Raw genomic sequence first — 17034 nt, forward strand, 5'->3', positions numbered from 1 at the left:
ATCCATCCCCACTCTCCCTCTCCCCATATCCATCCATCCATCCCACTCTCTCTCCCCCATATCCATCCATCCATCCCTCATATCCATCCATCCATCCCCATATCCATCCATCCATCCCACTCTCCCTCTCCCATATCCATCCATCCATCCCACTCTCTCTCTCCCCATATCCATCCATCCATCCACTCTCCCTCTCCCCATATCCCCCATATCCATCCATCCTCTCCTCTCCCCATATCCATCCATCCATCTCTCTCTCCCCATATCCATCCATCCATCCCACTCTCCCCCCATATCCATCCATCCATCCCACTCTCCCTCTTGACCATATCCATCCATCCATCCCACTCCATATCCATCCATCCATCCCACTCTCTCTCTCCCCATATCCATCCATCCATCCCACTCTCCCTCTCCCCATATCCATCCATCCATCCCTCTCCCTCTCCCCATATCCATCCATCCATCCATCCCACTCTCCCTCTCCCCATATCCATCCATCCATCCATCCCCCACTCTCCCTCTCCCCATATCCATCCATCCATCCAGAGAGATCTTGACCTCTCTATCCATCCATCCCCATATCCATCCATCCATCCCACTCTCCCTCTCCCCATATCCATCCATCCATCCCCACTCTCCCTCTCCCCATATCCATCCATCCATCCCTCTCTCTCTCAGAGGGATCCATATCCATCCATCCATCCCACTCTCCCTCTCCCCATATCCATCCATCCATCCATCCTCTCCCTCTCCCCATATCCATCCATCCCATATCCATCCATCATCTCTCCCTCTCCCCATATCCATCCATCCATCCCACTCTCCCACTCTCTCCCCATATCCCATCCATCCATCCCACTCTCCCTCCATCCCCATATCCATCCATCCATCCCACTCTCCCTCTCCCCATATCCATCCAAACATCCCCATATCCATCCATCCATCCATCACTCTCCCTCTCCCCATATCCATCCACTCTAATCCATCCATCCATCCTCTCTCTCCCCATATCCATCCATCCATCCCCCTCCTCCCCCATCTCCCCATATCCATCCATCCATCCATCCCACTCTCTCTCTCCCCCCATATCCATCCATCCATCCCACTAATCTATAACCATCCATCCATCCCACTCCCCTCTCCCCATATCCATCCATCCATCCCATCTCTCTCTCCCCATATCCATCCATCCATCCCACTCTCCCTCCCCATATCCATCCATCCATCCCACTCTCTCTCCCCATCTCCCCATCTCCCTCTCCCCATCCATCCATCCATCCCATCCCCCATATCTCTCCCCATATCCATCCATCCATCCCACTCTCTCTCTCCCCATATCCATCCATCCATCCCCACTCTCCCTCTCCCCATATCCATCCATCCATCCCACTCTCCCCATATCCATCCATCCATCCCACTCTCACACCATATCCATCCATCCATCCATCCCACTCTCCCTCTCCCCATATCCATCCATCCATCCCACTCTCCCCATCTCCCCATATCCATCCATCCATCCATCCCACTCTCCCTCCCCATATCCATCCATCCATCCATCCCACTCTCTCTCTCCCCACTCCCACTCTCTCCCCATATCCATCCATCCATCCTCACTGTCCCTCTCCCCATATCCTCTGATTTCCATCCATCCCTCTCCCTCTCCCCATAATCCATCCATCCCATCTCTCCCTCTCCCCATATCCATCCATCCATCCCTCTCTCTCTCTCCCCATATCCATCCATCCATCCCAGGGAGGGAGGGGAGAGGAGATCCATCCATCCATCCATCCATCCCACTCTCTCCCATCCAGAGGGATCCATCCATCCATCCCAGGGAGGGAGGGATATCCATCCATCCAGGGAGATCCATCTCCCACTCTCCCCATATCCATCCATCCATCCATCAGTCTCCCCCACTCTCCCCATATCCATCCATCCATCCCCTCTCCCTCTCCCAGTCTCCATCCCACTCTCTCTCCCATATCCATCCATCCATCTACTCTCCCTTTTGGGCATCCATCCAGGCCTGTGTCCCTTTTCTTCATATCCATCCATCAAAAGTCCAGTCTCCCTCTCTCTCCCCATATCCATCCAATCTCCCTCTCCCCCAGGTCCATCATTTCTCTCCCCATATCCATCCATCCATCCCTACTCCATCCCACTCTCTCCCCATATCCATCCATCCATCCCACTCTACCTCTCCCATCCATCCATCCATCCCACTCCCTCTATCATCCATCCTCCATCCCAATCCATCCATGACACTGGTCCCTCTCCCCATATCCATCCATCCATGGTACCCTCTCCCCATAATCCATCCATGACACTGGTACTCTCCCCATAATCCATCCATGACACTGGTCTCTCTCCCCATATCCATCCATCCATCCCATCACATGACATCCATACCCACTCTCCTCTCCCCATATCCATAATCCCACATCACATCTCCATCCCCTCTCCCCATAATCCATCCATGACACTGGTCCCTCTCCCCATATCCATCCATCCAATCTCTCTCATATCCATCCATCCATCCCACTCCTCTCTCCCCAATCCATCATCCACACTCTCCCACATATCCATCCATAATCCCATCTCACTGGTCCATCCCCACCCATCCATCCCACTCCCCTCTCCCCATATCCATCATCCATCCATCACTCTCCCTACCCCATATCCATCCATCTCATAATCCATCATCCCTCTGGTCCCCATATCCATCCATAATCACTCCCCATGATCCACTCCATATCCCATGACCTCATAATCCATCCATCCATCACTGGTCCCTCTCCCCATAATCCATCCATCCACACTCCCTCTCCCCATATCCATCCATCCCACTCTCCCTCTCCCCATATCCATCCATCCATCCCACTCTCCCCATATCCATCCCTCATAATCCATCCATCCATCACTCTCCCACTCCCCATAATCCATCCATCCATCACCCACGGCCTCATAATCATCATCACACTGGTCCCCATATCCATCCATCATAATCACCTCTCCCCATGATCCATCCATCCATCCATCCCACTCTCCTCTCCCCATATCCATCCATCCATCACACTCTCCCTCTCCCATATCCATCCATCCATCCCTCTCCCTCTCTCCCATATCCATCCAATCTCTCCCCATATCCATCTCCATCCATCCCACTCCCCATATCCAAGATCCATCCTTGTCCATCTCCATGGTCCTCTTGCACAGATCCATCCATCCATGGAGGAGAGAGGGAGAGAGAGATATCCATCCATCCATCCCAGAGAGAGAGAGAGATATCCATCCAGATCCCTCTCTCTCTCCCCATATCCATCCATCCATCCATCCCACTCTCCCTCCCCATATCCATCCATCCATCCCAGAGAGACCTCTCCCCATATCCATCCATCCATCCCTCTGGTTCTCTCCCCAAATCCATCCTCCCACTTCCCTTCCAATCCATCCATCCCACTCTCCCTCTCCCCCATATCCCATCCATCCTCCTCTCCCCATCCCATCCTCTCCCTCCCCCATCGCTCCATCCATCTCCCTCTCCCCATCTCCCCATCCCCATCCATCCATCCATCCCACTCTCCCTTCCCCATATCCATCCATCCATCCATCCCACTCTCCCTCTCCCCATATCCATCCATCCATCCCACTCTCCCTCTCCCCATATCCATCCATCCCATCCATCCATCCATCCATCCCACTCTCCCTCTCCCCATATCCATCCATCCATCCCACTCTCTCTCTCCCCATATCCATCCATCCATCCATCCCACTCTCTCTCCCCCATATCCATCCATCCATCCCACTCTCCCTCTCCCCATATCCATCCATCCATCCATCCCACTCTCCCTCTCCCCATATCCATCCATCCATCCCACTCTCCCTCTCCCCATATCCATCCATCCATCCATCCCCACTCTCCCTCTCCCCATATCCATCCATCCATCCCACTCTCCCTCTCCCCATATCCATCCATCCATCCCACTCTCCCTCTCCCCATATCCATCCATCCATCCATCCCACTCTCCCTCTCCCCATATCCATCCATCCATCCCACTCTCTCTCTCCCCATATCCATCCATCCATCCCACTCTCCCTCTCCCCACATCCATCCATCCATCCATCCCACTCTCCTTCTCCCCATATCCATCCATCCATCCATCCCACTCTCCCTCTCCCCATATCCATCCATCCATCCCACTCTCTCTCTCCCCATATCCATCCATCCATCCCACTCTCCCTCTCCCCATATCCATCCATCCATCCATCCATCCCACTCTCCCTCTCCCCATATCCATCCATCCATCCCACTCTCCCTCTCCCCACATCCATCCATCCATCCATCCATCCATCCCCCCATATCCATCCATCCATCCATCCCACTCTCCCTCTCCCCATATCCATCCATCCATCCCACTCTCCCTCTCCCCATATCCATCCATCCATCCCACTCTCCCCATATCCATCCCACTCTCCCTCTCCCCATATCCATCCATCCATCCATCCCACTCTCCCTCTCCCCATATCCATCCATCCATCCCACTCTCCCTCTCCCCATATCCATCCATCCATCCATCCATCCCACTCTCTCTCTTTCCCTATATCCATCCATCCATCCTACTCTCCCTCTCCCCATATCCATCCATCCATCCCGCTCTCCCTCTCCCCCATATCCATCCATCCATCCATCCCACTCTCCCTCTCCCCATATCCATCCATCCATCCCACTCTCCCTCTCCCCATATCCATCCATCCATCCCGCTCTCCTCTCTCCCCATATCCATCCATCCATCCCACTCTCCCTCTCCCCATATCCATCCATCCATCCCACTCTCCCTCTCCCCATATCCATCCATCCATCCCACTCTCCCTCTCCCCATATCCATCCATCCATCCCACTCTCCCTCTCCCCATATCCATCCATCCATCCCACTCTCCCCATATCCATCCATCCATCCCACTCTCCCTCTCCCCATATCCATCCATCCATCCATCCATCCCCTAGTGGTTAGAGCGTTGGACTAGTAACCGGGAAGGTGCTCAAACCCCTGTCGTTCTGCCCCTGAACAGGCAGTTAACCCACTGTTCCCAGGCCGTCATTGAAAATAAGAATGTGTTCTTAACTGACTTGCCTGGTTAAATAAAGGTAAAATTAAATATCCATCCATCCATCCCACTCTCCCTCTCCCCATATCCATCCATCCATCCCGCTCTCCCTCTCCCCATATCCATCCATCCATCCCACTCTCCCTCTCCCCATATCCATCCATCCATCCCACTCTCCTTCTCCCCATATCCATCCATCCATCCATCCTACTCTCCCTCTCCCCATATCCATCCATCCATCCCTCTCTCCCTCTCCCCATATCCATCCATCCATCCCACTCTCTCTCTTTCCCTATATCCATCCATCCATCCTACTCTCCCTCTCCCCATATCCATCCATCCATCCCGCTCTCCCTCTCCCCGTATCCATCCATCCATCCATCCCACTCTCCCTCTCCCCATATCCATCCATCCATCCCACTCTCCCTCTCCCCATATCCATCCATCCATCCCGCTCTCCCTCTCCCCATATCCATCCATCCATCCCACTCTCTCCCATCTCCCCATATCCATCCATCCATCCCACTCTCCCTCTCCCCATATCCATCCATCCATCCCACTCTCCCTCTCCCCATATCCATCCATCCATCCCACTCTCCCTCTCCATCCATCCCACTCTCCCTCCCCATCCATCATTTTTTGAGGCGGCATCGTTGGACATAACCAAGGTTGCAAGTTCAAACCCCGAGCTGACAAGGTACAAATCTGTCGTTCTGCCCCTGAACAGGCAGTTAACCCACTGTTCCATCATTGAAAATAAGAATGTGTTCTTAACTGACTTGCCTGGTTAAATAAAGGTAAAATTAAATATCCATCCATCCATCTCCTCTCCCTCCCCATATCCATCCATCCATCCCGCTCTCCCTCTCCCCATATCCATCCATCCATCCCACTCTCCCTCTCCCCATATCCATCCATCCATCCCACTCTCCTTCTCCCCATATCCATCCATCCATCCATCCTACTCTCCCTCTCCCCATATCCATCCATCCATCCCTCTCTCCCTCTCCCCATATCCATCCATCCATCCCACTCTCCCTCTCCCCATATCCAGCCATCCATCCCACTCTCCCTCTCCCCATATCCATCCATCCATCCCGCTCTCCCTCTCCCCATATCCATCCATCCATCCCACTCATCTTCCATCCATCCATCCATCCATCCCACTCATCTTCCATCCATCCATCCATCCCCCCTCCTCTTCACCCTCTCCTGGTCCTAGTCCCTGATTATATTTAGTTCCTCCCTGCTCACCCAGGGAGATGTCCACTGGAGCTGAGTAGTCTCCTGATTGTGACTGCTGTGAGCTATCTATAATGTTCTTCGGCACTGTCCTATACTTCGACACTGTCCTATAGGAGATGGTCTTATGATTTCTAGCCCCTTCAGTGAAGGACTCTCCACCTATCACAGAGCTTTGATTTGTTATACCATTTCTATGGACTTACCATAGTCTGTGTTCTCTGGTTCCCAGCAGTTAGAAGGCCAGAAATATGGAGCCTGAGGGTCAAGTGTGGGAGAAGTGGATAGAAGAGGATAGGAGAGAAGGAGAGGAATATAGAAATGTTTGGACAGAAGAGGGCAGGAGAGAAGGAGAGGAATAGAGAGATGTTTGGACAGAAGAGGGCAGGAGAGAAGGAGAGGAATAGAGAGATGTTTGGACAGAAGAGGGCAGGAGATGAGAGATGTTTGGACAGAAGAGGGCAGGAGGGAAGGAGAGGAATAGAGAGATGTTTGGACAGAAGAGGGGGGAGGAGAAAAAGAGAGGAGAGGAATAGAGAGATGTTTGGATAGAAGAGGGGAGGAGAAACAGAGAGGAGAGGAATAGAGAGATGTTTGGATAGAAGGGGGGAGGAGAAACAGAGAGGAGAGGAATAGAGAGATGTTTGGATAGAAGGGGGGAGGAGAAACAGAGAGGAGAGGAATAGAGAGATGTTTGGATAGAAGAGGGGAGGAGAAACAGAGAGGAGAGGAATAGAGATATGTTTGGATAGAAGAGGGGAGGAGAAACAGAGAGGAGAGGAATAGAGAGATGTTTGGATAGAAGAGCGGAGGAGAAGAGAGGAATGGAGAGAATGAAGGTATTATTGAGAGTTGAAAGGCATGGGGACAATATTAAAGAGGCAATAATTTACAGTAAAAACATTTGGCATTTTGTAAAGATATATACACTGAACAAATATATAAATGTAACATGTAAAGTGTTTGTCCCATGAGCTGAAATTTCCCATAATGCACAACAAATGTAATTCTCTAAAATGTTGCCTACAAATTAGTTTACATCCCTGTTAGTGAGCATTTCTCCTTTGCCAAGATAATCCGTCCACCTGACAGGTGTGGCATATCAAGAAGCTGATTAAACAGCATAATCATTACACAGATGCACCTTGTGCTGGGGACAATAAAAGGCCCCTCTAAAATGTGCAGTTTTGTCACACAACATAATGGCACAGATGTCCCAAGTTTCGAGGGAGTGTGCAATTGACATGCTGACTAAAGGAATATCCACCAGAGCTGTTTCCAGAGAATTTAATGTTAATCTCTCTACCATAAGCCGCCTCCAAAGTCATGTAAGAGAATTTGGCAGTGCCGGCCTTCGCAGAGCACATATATGGCGGGTGGTTTGCTGATGTCAACGTTGTGGACATAGTGCCCCATTGTGGCGGTGGGGTTAGGGTACGGACAAAGAACACAATTGCATTTTATCGATGGCAATTTGAATGCACAAATTGCAGAGATCCTGAGGCCCATTGTCGTGCCATTCATCCGCCACCATCACCTCATGTTTCAGCATGATAGTTCACAGCCTCATGTTGCAAAGATGTGTACACAATTCCTGGAAGCTGGAAATGTCCCAGTTCTTCCATGGCCTGCATACTCACCAGACATGTCACCCATTGAGCATGTTTGGGATGCTCTGGATCAATGTGCACGACAGTGTGTTCCAGTTCCTTCCAATATCCAGCAACTTTGCACAGCCATTGAAGAGTGGGACAACATTCCACAGCCCACAATCAACAGCCTGATCAACTCTATGCGAAGGAGAAGTGTCACGCTGAATGAGGCAAATGGTCACACCAGATACTGACTGGTTTTCTGATCTTTGACCAACAGATGCATATCTGTATTCCCAGTCATGTGAAATCCATAGATTAGGGCCTAATACATTTATTTAAATGGACTGATTTCCTCATATGAACTGTAACTCAGTAAAATCTTTGTAATGGTTGCGTGTTTGCGTTTCTATTTTAGTTCAGTGTAGTTGATTCAACAGAAATAAATATCCAGTAGACGGCTTTCCATTTGTCATGCTGCGAACGCTTCCGAAAGAAAACGGCATTTTCTCTGTTGTTCGTTTTTTTTTCTTCTCTTTGTCGTTCTGCTAAACAAATTAAATGCTAATAACTTGTATTGTGGTTTATCATTATAAATTCAAAACACACTCCACCTCCTCCCCCTTAACGTTCACTAGGGTGACAGGTAGCCTAGTGGTTAGAGCATGGGGGCAGTAACCGTAAGGTTGCTAGTTCGATTCCCCAAGGTGAAAAATATGCCGATGTGCCATTGAGCAAGGCACTTTACTCTACTCTGCTCCATGATCCCACTCTCTAAGGGTATCTCAGCGAGCGTTAGAATGTGCACACAAAAAAATTAAACACATTTCCAGTTCACATGTGTAAAATAGGACAAGTGTAAGCACTCACAGATGTGTTATAATTCACAGACTTGTCTTCACTTCACTTCTTTAAGAGGAGGAATCAAGGTCAACTCCTGCATCGTTCTCTCCAATCATTCACTTATTTAAGAGGAGGAATCAAGGTCAACTCCTGCATCGTTCTCTCCAAACATTCACTTATTTTATTCAGCTTTCTGACTGGCTGGCTGACTGCTGTGAAGGGGATGCGTTCCCTCCACGTAGGTAGGAGGTGAAATGTCATCGACTGCATCCCAAGTGGCACCCTATTCCCTATGTAGTGCACTCCTTTTGACCGGGGCCCATAGGGCGCACAGGGCTCTGGTCCAAAAGTAGTGCACTATACTGTACATGGAATAGAATGTTTTGTTTTCCCTCTGTGAAGGTCTCTGAGCCTCCTGGTACAAGCATCTCAGAGTAGGAATGTTGATCTGGGATCAGTTTGGCCTTTAAGATCATAATGAATAACATTATGTGGATTATAAAGGGAACCTGATCCTAGATCAACATTCCTACTCTGAGAGGCTCTGTGTGAATAGAGACCCCCTTAACTGTTCTCTCTGTGGGTTCAGTTGTGATAAATATTTCACAGGATATTCCACCATTCATTATTAATGGGGGTCACAGACCCCCTTTGTAGAAACAGAGGAAGTATCTTAGCGGGTGTGGTGTTGTGTCGTACGGATCACGGATCAGGTTGGTTTTTGATTTGGTTCCATGACTGAATTGGAAAGTAATTGGTACTTTACAGTATATTTGGGGCGGCAGGGTGGCCTAGTGGTTAGAGCGTTGGACTAGTAACCGAAAGGTTTCATGTTCAAATCCCCGAGCTGACAAGGTACAAATCTGAAGTTCTGCCCCTGAACAGGCAGTTAATCCACTGTTCCTAAACCGTCATTGAAAATAAGAATTTGTTCTTAACTGACTTGCCTAGTTAAATTAAATATTTGTCCCCCTCAATCAGTCAGATGAATGCAGGGAAGCACTTTGGAGAAGCCATATCTCCCTCTCTAGACTGAGATAGAGACCAGGAAGTAGCATGAGAGAACAACTGGTCACGTTGGTGCAGTTTCCCTCACTGGCAATGTATACCCTTATATGGTCTTACTGCTCATCTGGAAGCTTCCTTGTAGCCTCACTGCTCACCTGGAAGCTTCCTTGTAGCCTTATATGGTCTTACTGCTCATCTGGAAGCTGCCTTATATGGCCTTACTGCTCACCTGGAAGCTTCCTTGTAGCCTTATATGGTCTTACCGCTCACCTGGAAGCTGCCTTATATGGTTTTACTGCTCACCTGGAAGATGCCTTGTAGCCTTATATGGTCTTACTGCTCATCTGGAAGCTGCCTTATAACCTTATATGGTCTTACTGCTCACCTGGAAGCTGCCTTGTAGCCTTATATGGTCTTACTGCTCACCTGGAAGCTGCCTTGTAGCCTTATATGGTCTTACTGCTCACCTGGATCCATCATCTTTGAGTGACAGGACGTGATCAGAGATGGGAAGAAATATCCCTGAGCAGCAATCAGACTCCCGATGTGCATCGCCTCAGCTACAGGAAAAGGATGGAACACAGTCAGTGACTTACTTAAAATTATAAACTGGGTGATTAAAGCCCAGTTGCTGATTGCCTGACAGCCGTGGTATATCAGACCGTATACCACGGGCATGACAAAACAGTTATTTGTCCTGTTCTAATTACATTGGTAAACCAGTTTATAATAGCATTAAGGCACCTCAGGGGTTTGTGATATATGGCCAATATACCGCGGCTAAGGGCTGTATCCAGGCACGCCGCATTGCGTCGAGGTCAAGAACAGCCCTTAGCCGTGATATAATGGCCATATACCACACCACCTCGGGCCTTATTACTGGTTTATAACGGATTCATACTTTACTGAATGCTTATTAAAACTTCTTAAGGATAGGGGGCAGTATTTTGACGTCCGGATGAAAAGCCCAAAGTAAACTGCCTGCTGCTCAGGCCCAGAAGCATATAGGATATACATATAGATAGAAAACACTCTAAAGTTTCTAAAACTGTTAAAATAATGTCTGTGGGTGTAACAGAACTGATTTGGCAGGCGAAACCCCGAGGACAAACCATCCAATTGAGGTCATTGGATTTTCCAATGCTTTTCTACGGGAAACCCGATTTATTAGGACCCAAATTGCAGTTCCTATGGCTTCCACTAGATGTCAACAGTCAGTTCATAACGGACTCATACTTTACTGAATGCTTGTCAAGATGTTTCAGCTTTTCAATAGAAAACTCATTATGCTGAATTATATCCACGTAGAGTATGCGACAAGGAAGAGACCATTACAAACATGTAACACATGCTCTATTAATAGTTTATAAAGCGTGTTATTACATGTTTAGTAAGCTTTAATTGCCATTGAATACAACATATATATATATATATATATATATATATATATATATAGTCTTCATGATGTGTACCCACCAGGATCCTCAATGGCTAGGTTCTTCATCAGCCACTGCACTATGTCTGCACCTGGTAGACACAGAGAGAGAAGAGAGAAACAGAGAGAGAAACAAAGAGAGAGAGGGAGAGAGCAAGAGGGAGAGAGAAACAGAGAGAAACATTGAGAGATAAACAAAGAGGGATAGAGAGAGAGAGAGAAACAGAGAGAGAAAGACGGAGAGAGAGAAACAGAGAGAGAAACAGAGAGAGAAACACGGAGAGAAAGGGAGAGAGAAACAGAGAGAGAAACACAGAGAGAGAGGGAGAGAGAGAAACAGAGAGAGAAAGACGGAGAGAGAGGGAGAGAGAGAAACAGAGAGAGAAACACGGAGAGAGAGGGAGAGAGAGAAACAGAGAGAGAGAAACAGAGAGAGAAAGACGGAGAGAGAGGGAGAGAGAGAAACACGGAGAGAGAGGGAGAGAGAGAAACACGGAGAGAAAGGGAGAGAGAGAGAGAAACACGGAGAGAGGGGGAGAGAGAAAACACGGAGAGAGAGGTGTTTCTCTCTCTCTCGAGAGAGGGAGAGAGAGAAAGAGAGAGAGAGGGAGAGAGAGAAACACGGAGAGATATCTGAGGTGTGTTTCTCTCTCTCTCTGAGAGTGTGAGAAACAGTGAGAGAAACACGAGAGAGAGGGAGAGTGTGTGTGTCTCTCTCTTGACACGGAGAGAGAAACATATATCTTGATATCCGTGTGTGTGTCTCTCTCTCTCTCGATATCCGTGTGTGTGTCTCTCTCTCGATATCTGTGTGTGTGTTTCTCTCTCTCTCTCGATATCCGTGTGTGTGTCTCTCTCTCTTGATATCTGTGTGTGTGTCTCTCTCTTGATATCCGTGTGTGTGTCTCTCTCTCTCTCTCTCTCTCTCGATATCTGTGTGTGTGTCTCTCTCTCTTGATATCCGTGTGTGTGTCTCTCTCTCTTGATATCTGTGTGTGTGTCTATATATCCGATATCCGTGTGTGTCTCTCTCTCTCTATATCCGTGTGTGTGTCTCTCTCTCTATATATCCGCGTGAGCGCCAGCCGTTGCGCATTAGAAATAGTGTTCATTGATATGCTGCTCTGGTCCTCTGTGGCTCTGTGGTGATGTGTGTGTGTGTGTGCGTGCGTGCGTGTGTGTGTGTGTGCGTGCGTGCGTGTGTTGGCCAGATACACACAAAGACGCGTCTGTCTGCAACTCTACACTTTTCACCTGTGACGACGCTGGGTATCTTGGTCAGGAAGCTCTTGACAGTTCTGATGGGAACGCCCTCAGTCTCATCCTGGATACTGGTCACTATCTCCTCAATCTGCAGGGAGAGGGGAGCGATTGAGGTAAGGTATGTTTTTGAAAAGAGGAAGGTTACGGTTAAGATGAGAAGGATGAAGAGCAGGTGAGAGTGAAGGTGTATACGGTTAACACTGTATGGGAGGTCAGGGGTCAGAGTTCAAGTCAGTATAAAGATGCAGGTTAGAGAGCCGTTAGAGTTGACGTCATGGACATAAGAAGACACAGACGCAAGGTTAAAGGTCACCTGTCGGCCCCGCGGCCTAGGGACTCTCCCTCATCGCGGGGGGTGGGGGGGGTAACCTATCTTCAAAAGAACCCAGAGTCCCCCTGCCCCCCCTCCTCTTTACCCACACACCACTTTACACATTATTTTCATTGAACCTTTGTTTATACAGGATATTCTGGAAATGAACTATTAATAATAAATTACACGATTGGTCACAACCGATGACATCACATCTGAAGGCCTATTACGTGGCTACAACCCGTTTAGTTCCAGAGCATTAAATACAACGCTCAGGTCTATCAACTTTATAGAGAGTGTGATGTGTCGACAGTGGGGTTTGAGCAAGAGGAGAAACACAGGCCGTTGACATTCTAATTACAGTCGCACACACACATACACACACGCACGCACGCACGCACATACACGCACGCACACACACACACACACACGCATGCACACACACACGCACACACACACGCACACGCACGCACACGCACGCACACACACACACGCACACACCATCACATTAGCCATCACCCAGTGATAAAACAGAGCGGTGTGTGTATGTGTGTTTATGCCTGTGTGTGTGTTTATGCCTGTGTGTGTGTTTATGCCTGTGTGTGTGTTTATGCCTGTGTGTGTGGTGATTGAACGGTGGGAGACCATAGCTGCTTTTACAGGGCGTATTAATCGCACACACACACACACACCTTAGGCGTATTAATCGCCCTGTATCCAGTGATAAAACATGTTTCCCACATCAGAGCATCTGATTATATTTGATTATCAATTGATTGCTAATTAATTACTTAAAAATCCTACATTGTGATTTTCTGGATTTTTGTTTTAGATTCCGTCTCTCACAGTTGAAGTGTACCTATGATAAAAAATTACAGACCTCTACGTGCTTTGTAAGTAGGAAAACCTGCAAAATCGGCAGTGAATCCAATACTTGTTTTCCCCACTGTATATTACTCTTACAGCATTTCCACGTGGGCGAGGATATTGGAAATGTAATCAAAGCCTACTGGATTATAAATTGTTTAGAACTAGGAGAGAATAATTTATAACTGACTTTTTCAGACATAGCATAGGTACAGCAGATCCCCTTATTGTATGGGACACTTTTAAATGTGCCTTTAGAGGCCATGCAATTCAGTACTCATCTATAAAACAAAAGCAATTTCGATCAAAAGAGTCCATATTAACAAAGGAAATTGAAGGACTAACAGTACAGTTAGATAGCAATAAAATCTGTACCATAGAGGCTCAGAATAAGTCAGAGGAAAAACAAAAATAAATGGAGGAACTTATTCAGGAAAGATCCAGTGTAAATATATTATAAAAATAAAGAACTGGATGGAATATGGGGAAAAATGTACCAAATTCTTTTTCAATCTTCAATATAGAAATGCTACCAAAACAAATGTGTTAAACATTGTTACAAATGATGGAGTCACGCATGATTCACCAAAATATATTTGGAAAGAGGAAGTAAAGTACTTTAAGAATATGTTTTCGTTTCAGTCTCCTCCATCTCCACTAAATGAAACTAATTGTATGGATTTTGTTCCTAATAATAATGTAAAATGAACAGCTGTACAGAAAGACTCATGTGAAGGCCACATTACAGAGGAGCAACTTCCTGAAGCAATTAAAGCATTTAAGGCTGGGAAAACTCCAGGGCTGGATGGCATACCAGAGGAGGTATACCAAACTCCAGGGCTGGATGGCATACCAGAGGAGGTATACCAAACTCCAGGCCTGATGGCATACCAGAGGAGGTATACCAAACTCCAGGGCTGGATGGCATACCAGTGGAGGTATACCAAACTCCAGGGCTAGATGGCATACCAGTGGAGGTATACCAAACTCCAGGGCTAGATGGCATACCAGTGGAGGTATACCAAACTCCAGGGCTAGATGGCATACCAGTGGAAGTACACCAAACTCCAGGGCTGGATGGCATACCAGTGGAGGTATACCAAACTCCAGGGCTGGATGGCATACCAGTGGAGGTATACCAAACTCCAGGGCTGGATGGTATACCAGTGGAAGTATACCAAACTCCAGGGCTTGATGGCATACCAGTGGAAGTATACCAAACTCCAGGGCTGGATGGCATACCAGTGGAAGTATACCAAACTCCAGGGCTGGATGGCATACCAGTGGAAGTATACAAACTCCAGGGCTTGATGGCATACCAGTGGAAGTATACCAAACTCCAGGGCTGGATGGCATACCAGTGGAAGTATACCAAACTCCAGGGCTGGATGGCATACCAGTGGAAGTATACCAAACTCCAGGGCTGGATGGCATACCAGTGGAAGTATACCAAACTCCAGGGCTGGATGGCATACCAGAGGAGGTATACCAAACTCCAGGGCTGGATGGCATACCAGTGGAAGTATACCAAACTCCAGGGCTGGATGGCATACCAGTGGAAGTATACTAAACTTTTTTTCATATACTCAGAGGACCCTTATTAGCATGTTTTAATAAATCCTCTTCGGGCTAGGAGGCAGTATTTTCACATCCGGGTGAAAAACATGCCCAAAGTAAACTGCCTGCTACTCAGGCCCAGAAGCTAGGATATGCATCTTATTGGTAGATTTGGATGGAAAACACTCTGAAGTTTCTAAAACTGTTTGAATGATTTCTGTGAGTATAACCGAGCTTATTTGGCAGGCGAAACCCCGAGGCCAACCATCCAGGATTTTGTTTTTTTGACGCCACTCTCATACCCAATGAGTTTTCTATGGGGATCTGGATTTCACTTGCTTGCAGTTCCTATCGCTTCCACTGGATGTCAACAGTCTTTAGAAGTTGGTTGAAGTTTTTCCTTTGTGTAATGAAGAAGTAGCCCTGTTCAGAACGAGGGTTGAGTGAAGTGTACTGTTTGTTAGAGGCGCGTGACTTGAAAGCACGCTCCACTTTGTTGTCCTCTGGTATTGAACACAGTTTATCCCGTCTGAAATGTTATTGATTATTTACATAAAAAAATACCTAAAGTTGTATTAGGAAAGTTGTTTGAAATGTTTGGACAAAGATTACAGGTAATTTATGAGATATTTTGTAGTCATGTTGCGCTAGTTGGAACCTGTGTTTTTCTGGATCAAACGCGTCAAATAAATGGACATTTTGGATATGTAACAACGAAATTAATTGAACAAAAGGACCATTTGTGATGTTTATGGGACATATTGGAGTGCCAACAGAAGAAGCTCGTCAAAGGTAAGGCATGAATTATATCTTTATTTCTGAGTTGTGTGTCGCGCCTGGCGGGTTGTAATATGATTGTCTGTGTTCGTTTGATGGGGTGCTATCCTTAGATAATAGAATGGTTTGCTTTTGCCGTAAAGCCCTTTTGAAATCTGACACGTTGGCTGGTTTAACAACAAGTGTAGCTTTAATTTGGTGTATTGCATGTGTGATTTCATGAAATGTTAATAGTAATTTAATGTGAATTTGGCGCTAGCGGAACGTCTAGCCGTAACAGGTTTTAACCACTCCTATGTAAACGGTAGATTATCAGACACGCAACAAGAAGGTCTGATATCATTATTACTGAAACAGGACCCAAATGGTGTATATATAAAGATCCAGTCCATTTAAAAAAATGTAGACCTCTTTACACTTCAGTGTTGTGATGCAAAATCCCGGCAAAATGCTTGGCGCATTAAAATTGAAAAAGTATTGTCAGATATTATTCATTCTAATCAGACAGGTTTTTTAACATGGACGATACATTGGAGATAATATAAGACAAGGACTGGAAACAATAGAATACTATGAAATATTGGAGACACCAGGCCTGGTTTTCATTCCTGATTTAAAAAAGGCTCCTCTGTAACACATGCATATTTTACATTAATTCAGTGGCAGTAACATATCTAGATGAAGCATGGATTGTAGATTATTCCATGCCTCTGGCGCACAAGAAGAGAAGGCAGTCGTGACTAATACTGTGAATGTCCTGGGGACTTTAAGTAGCAACCACCTAGCAGATGGTTATCAGAATGGCACAGCCACTTTCGGTAGGGACCCGATGGATGGACAATAGAGCCCTGAGTACCAGGCCGTTAGGACCTGATGGAGGGACAATAGAGCCAGGCTGGAGGGACAATAGTACCAGGCCATTAGGACTTGATGGAGGGACAATAGAGCCCTGAGTACCAGGCTATTAGGACCCGATGGAGGGACAATAGAGCCCTGAGTACCAGACCATTAGGACCTGATGTCAGCAA

At 47.3% G+C, this 17034-nt stretch overlaps 1 pseudogene; it reads right to left on the bottom strand.

The window, feature by feature from the left end:
• LOC115115794 (regulator of G-protein signaling 6-like) overlaps positions 1-17034 on the bottom strand; it is a 167408-nt pseudogene that overhangs the window by 23009 nt on the left and 127365 nt on the right.

This window comes from Oncorhynchus nerka, linkage group LG13 (genome assembly GCF_034236695.1).
Source record: "Oncorhynchus nerka isolate Pitt River linkage group LG13, Oner_Uvic_2.0, whole genome shotgun sequence".
Lineage (NCBI taxonomy): Eukaryota > Metazoa > Chordata > Actinopteri > Salmoniformes > Salmonidae > Oncorhynchus > Oncorhynchus nerka.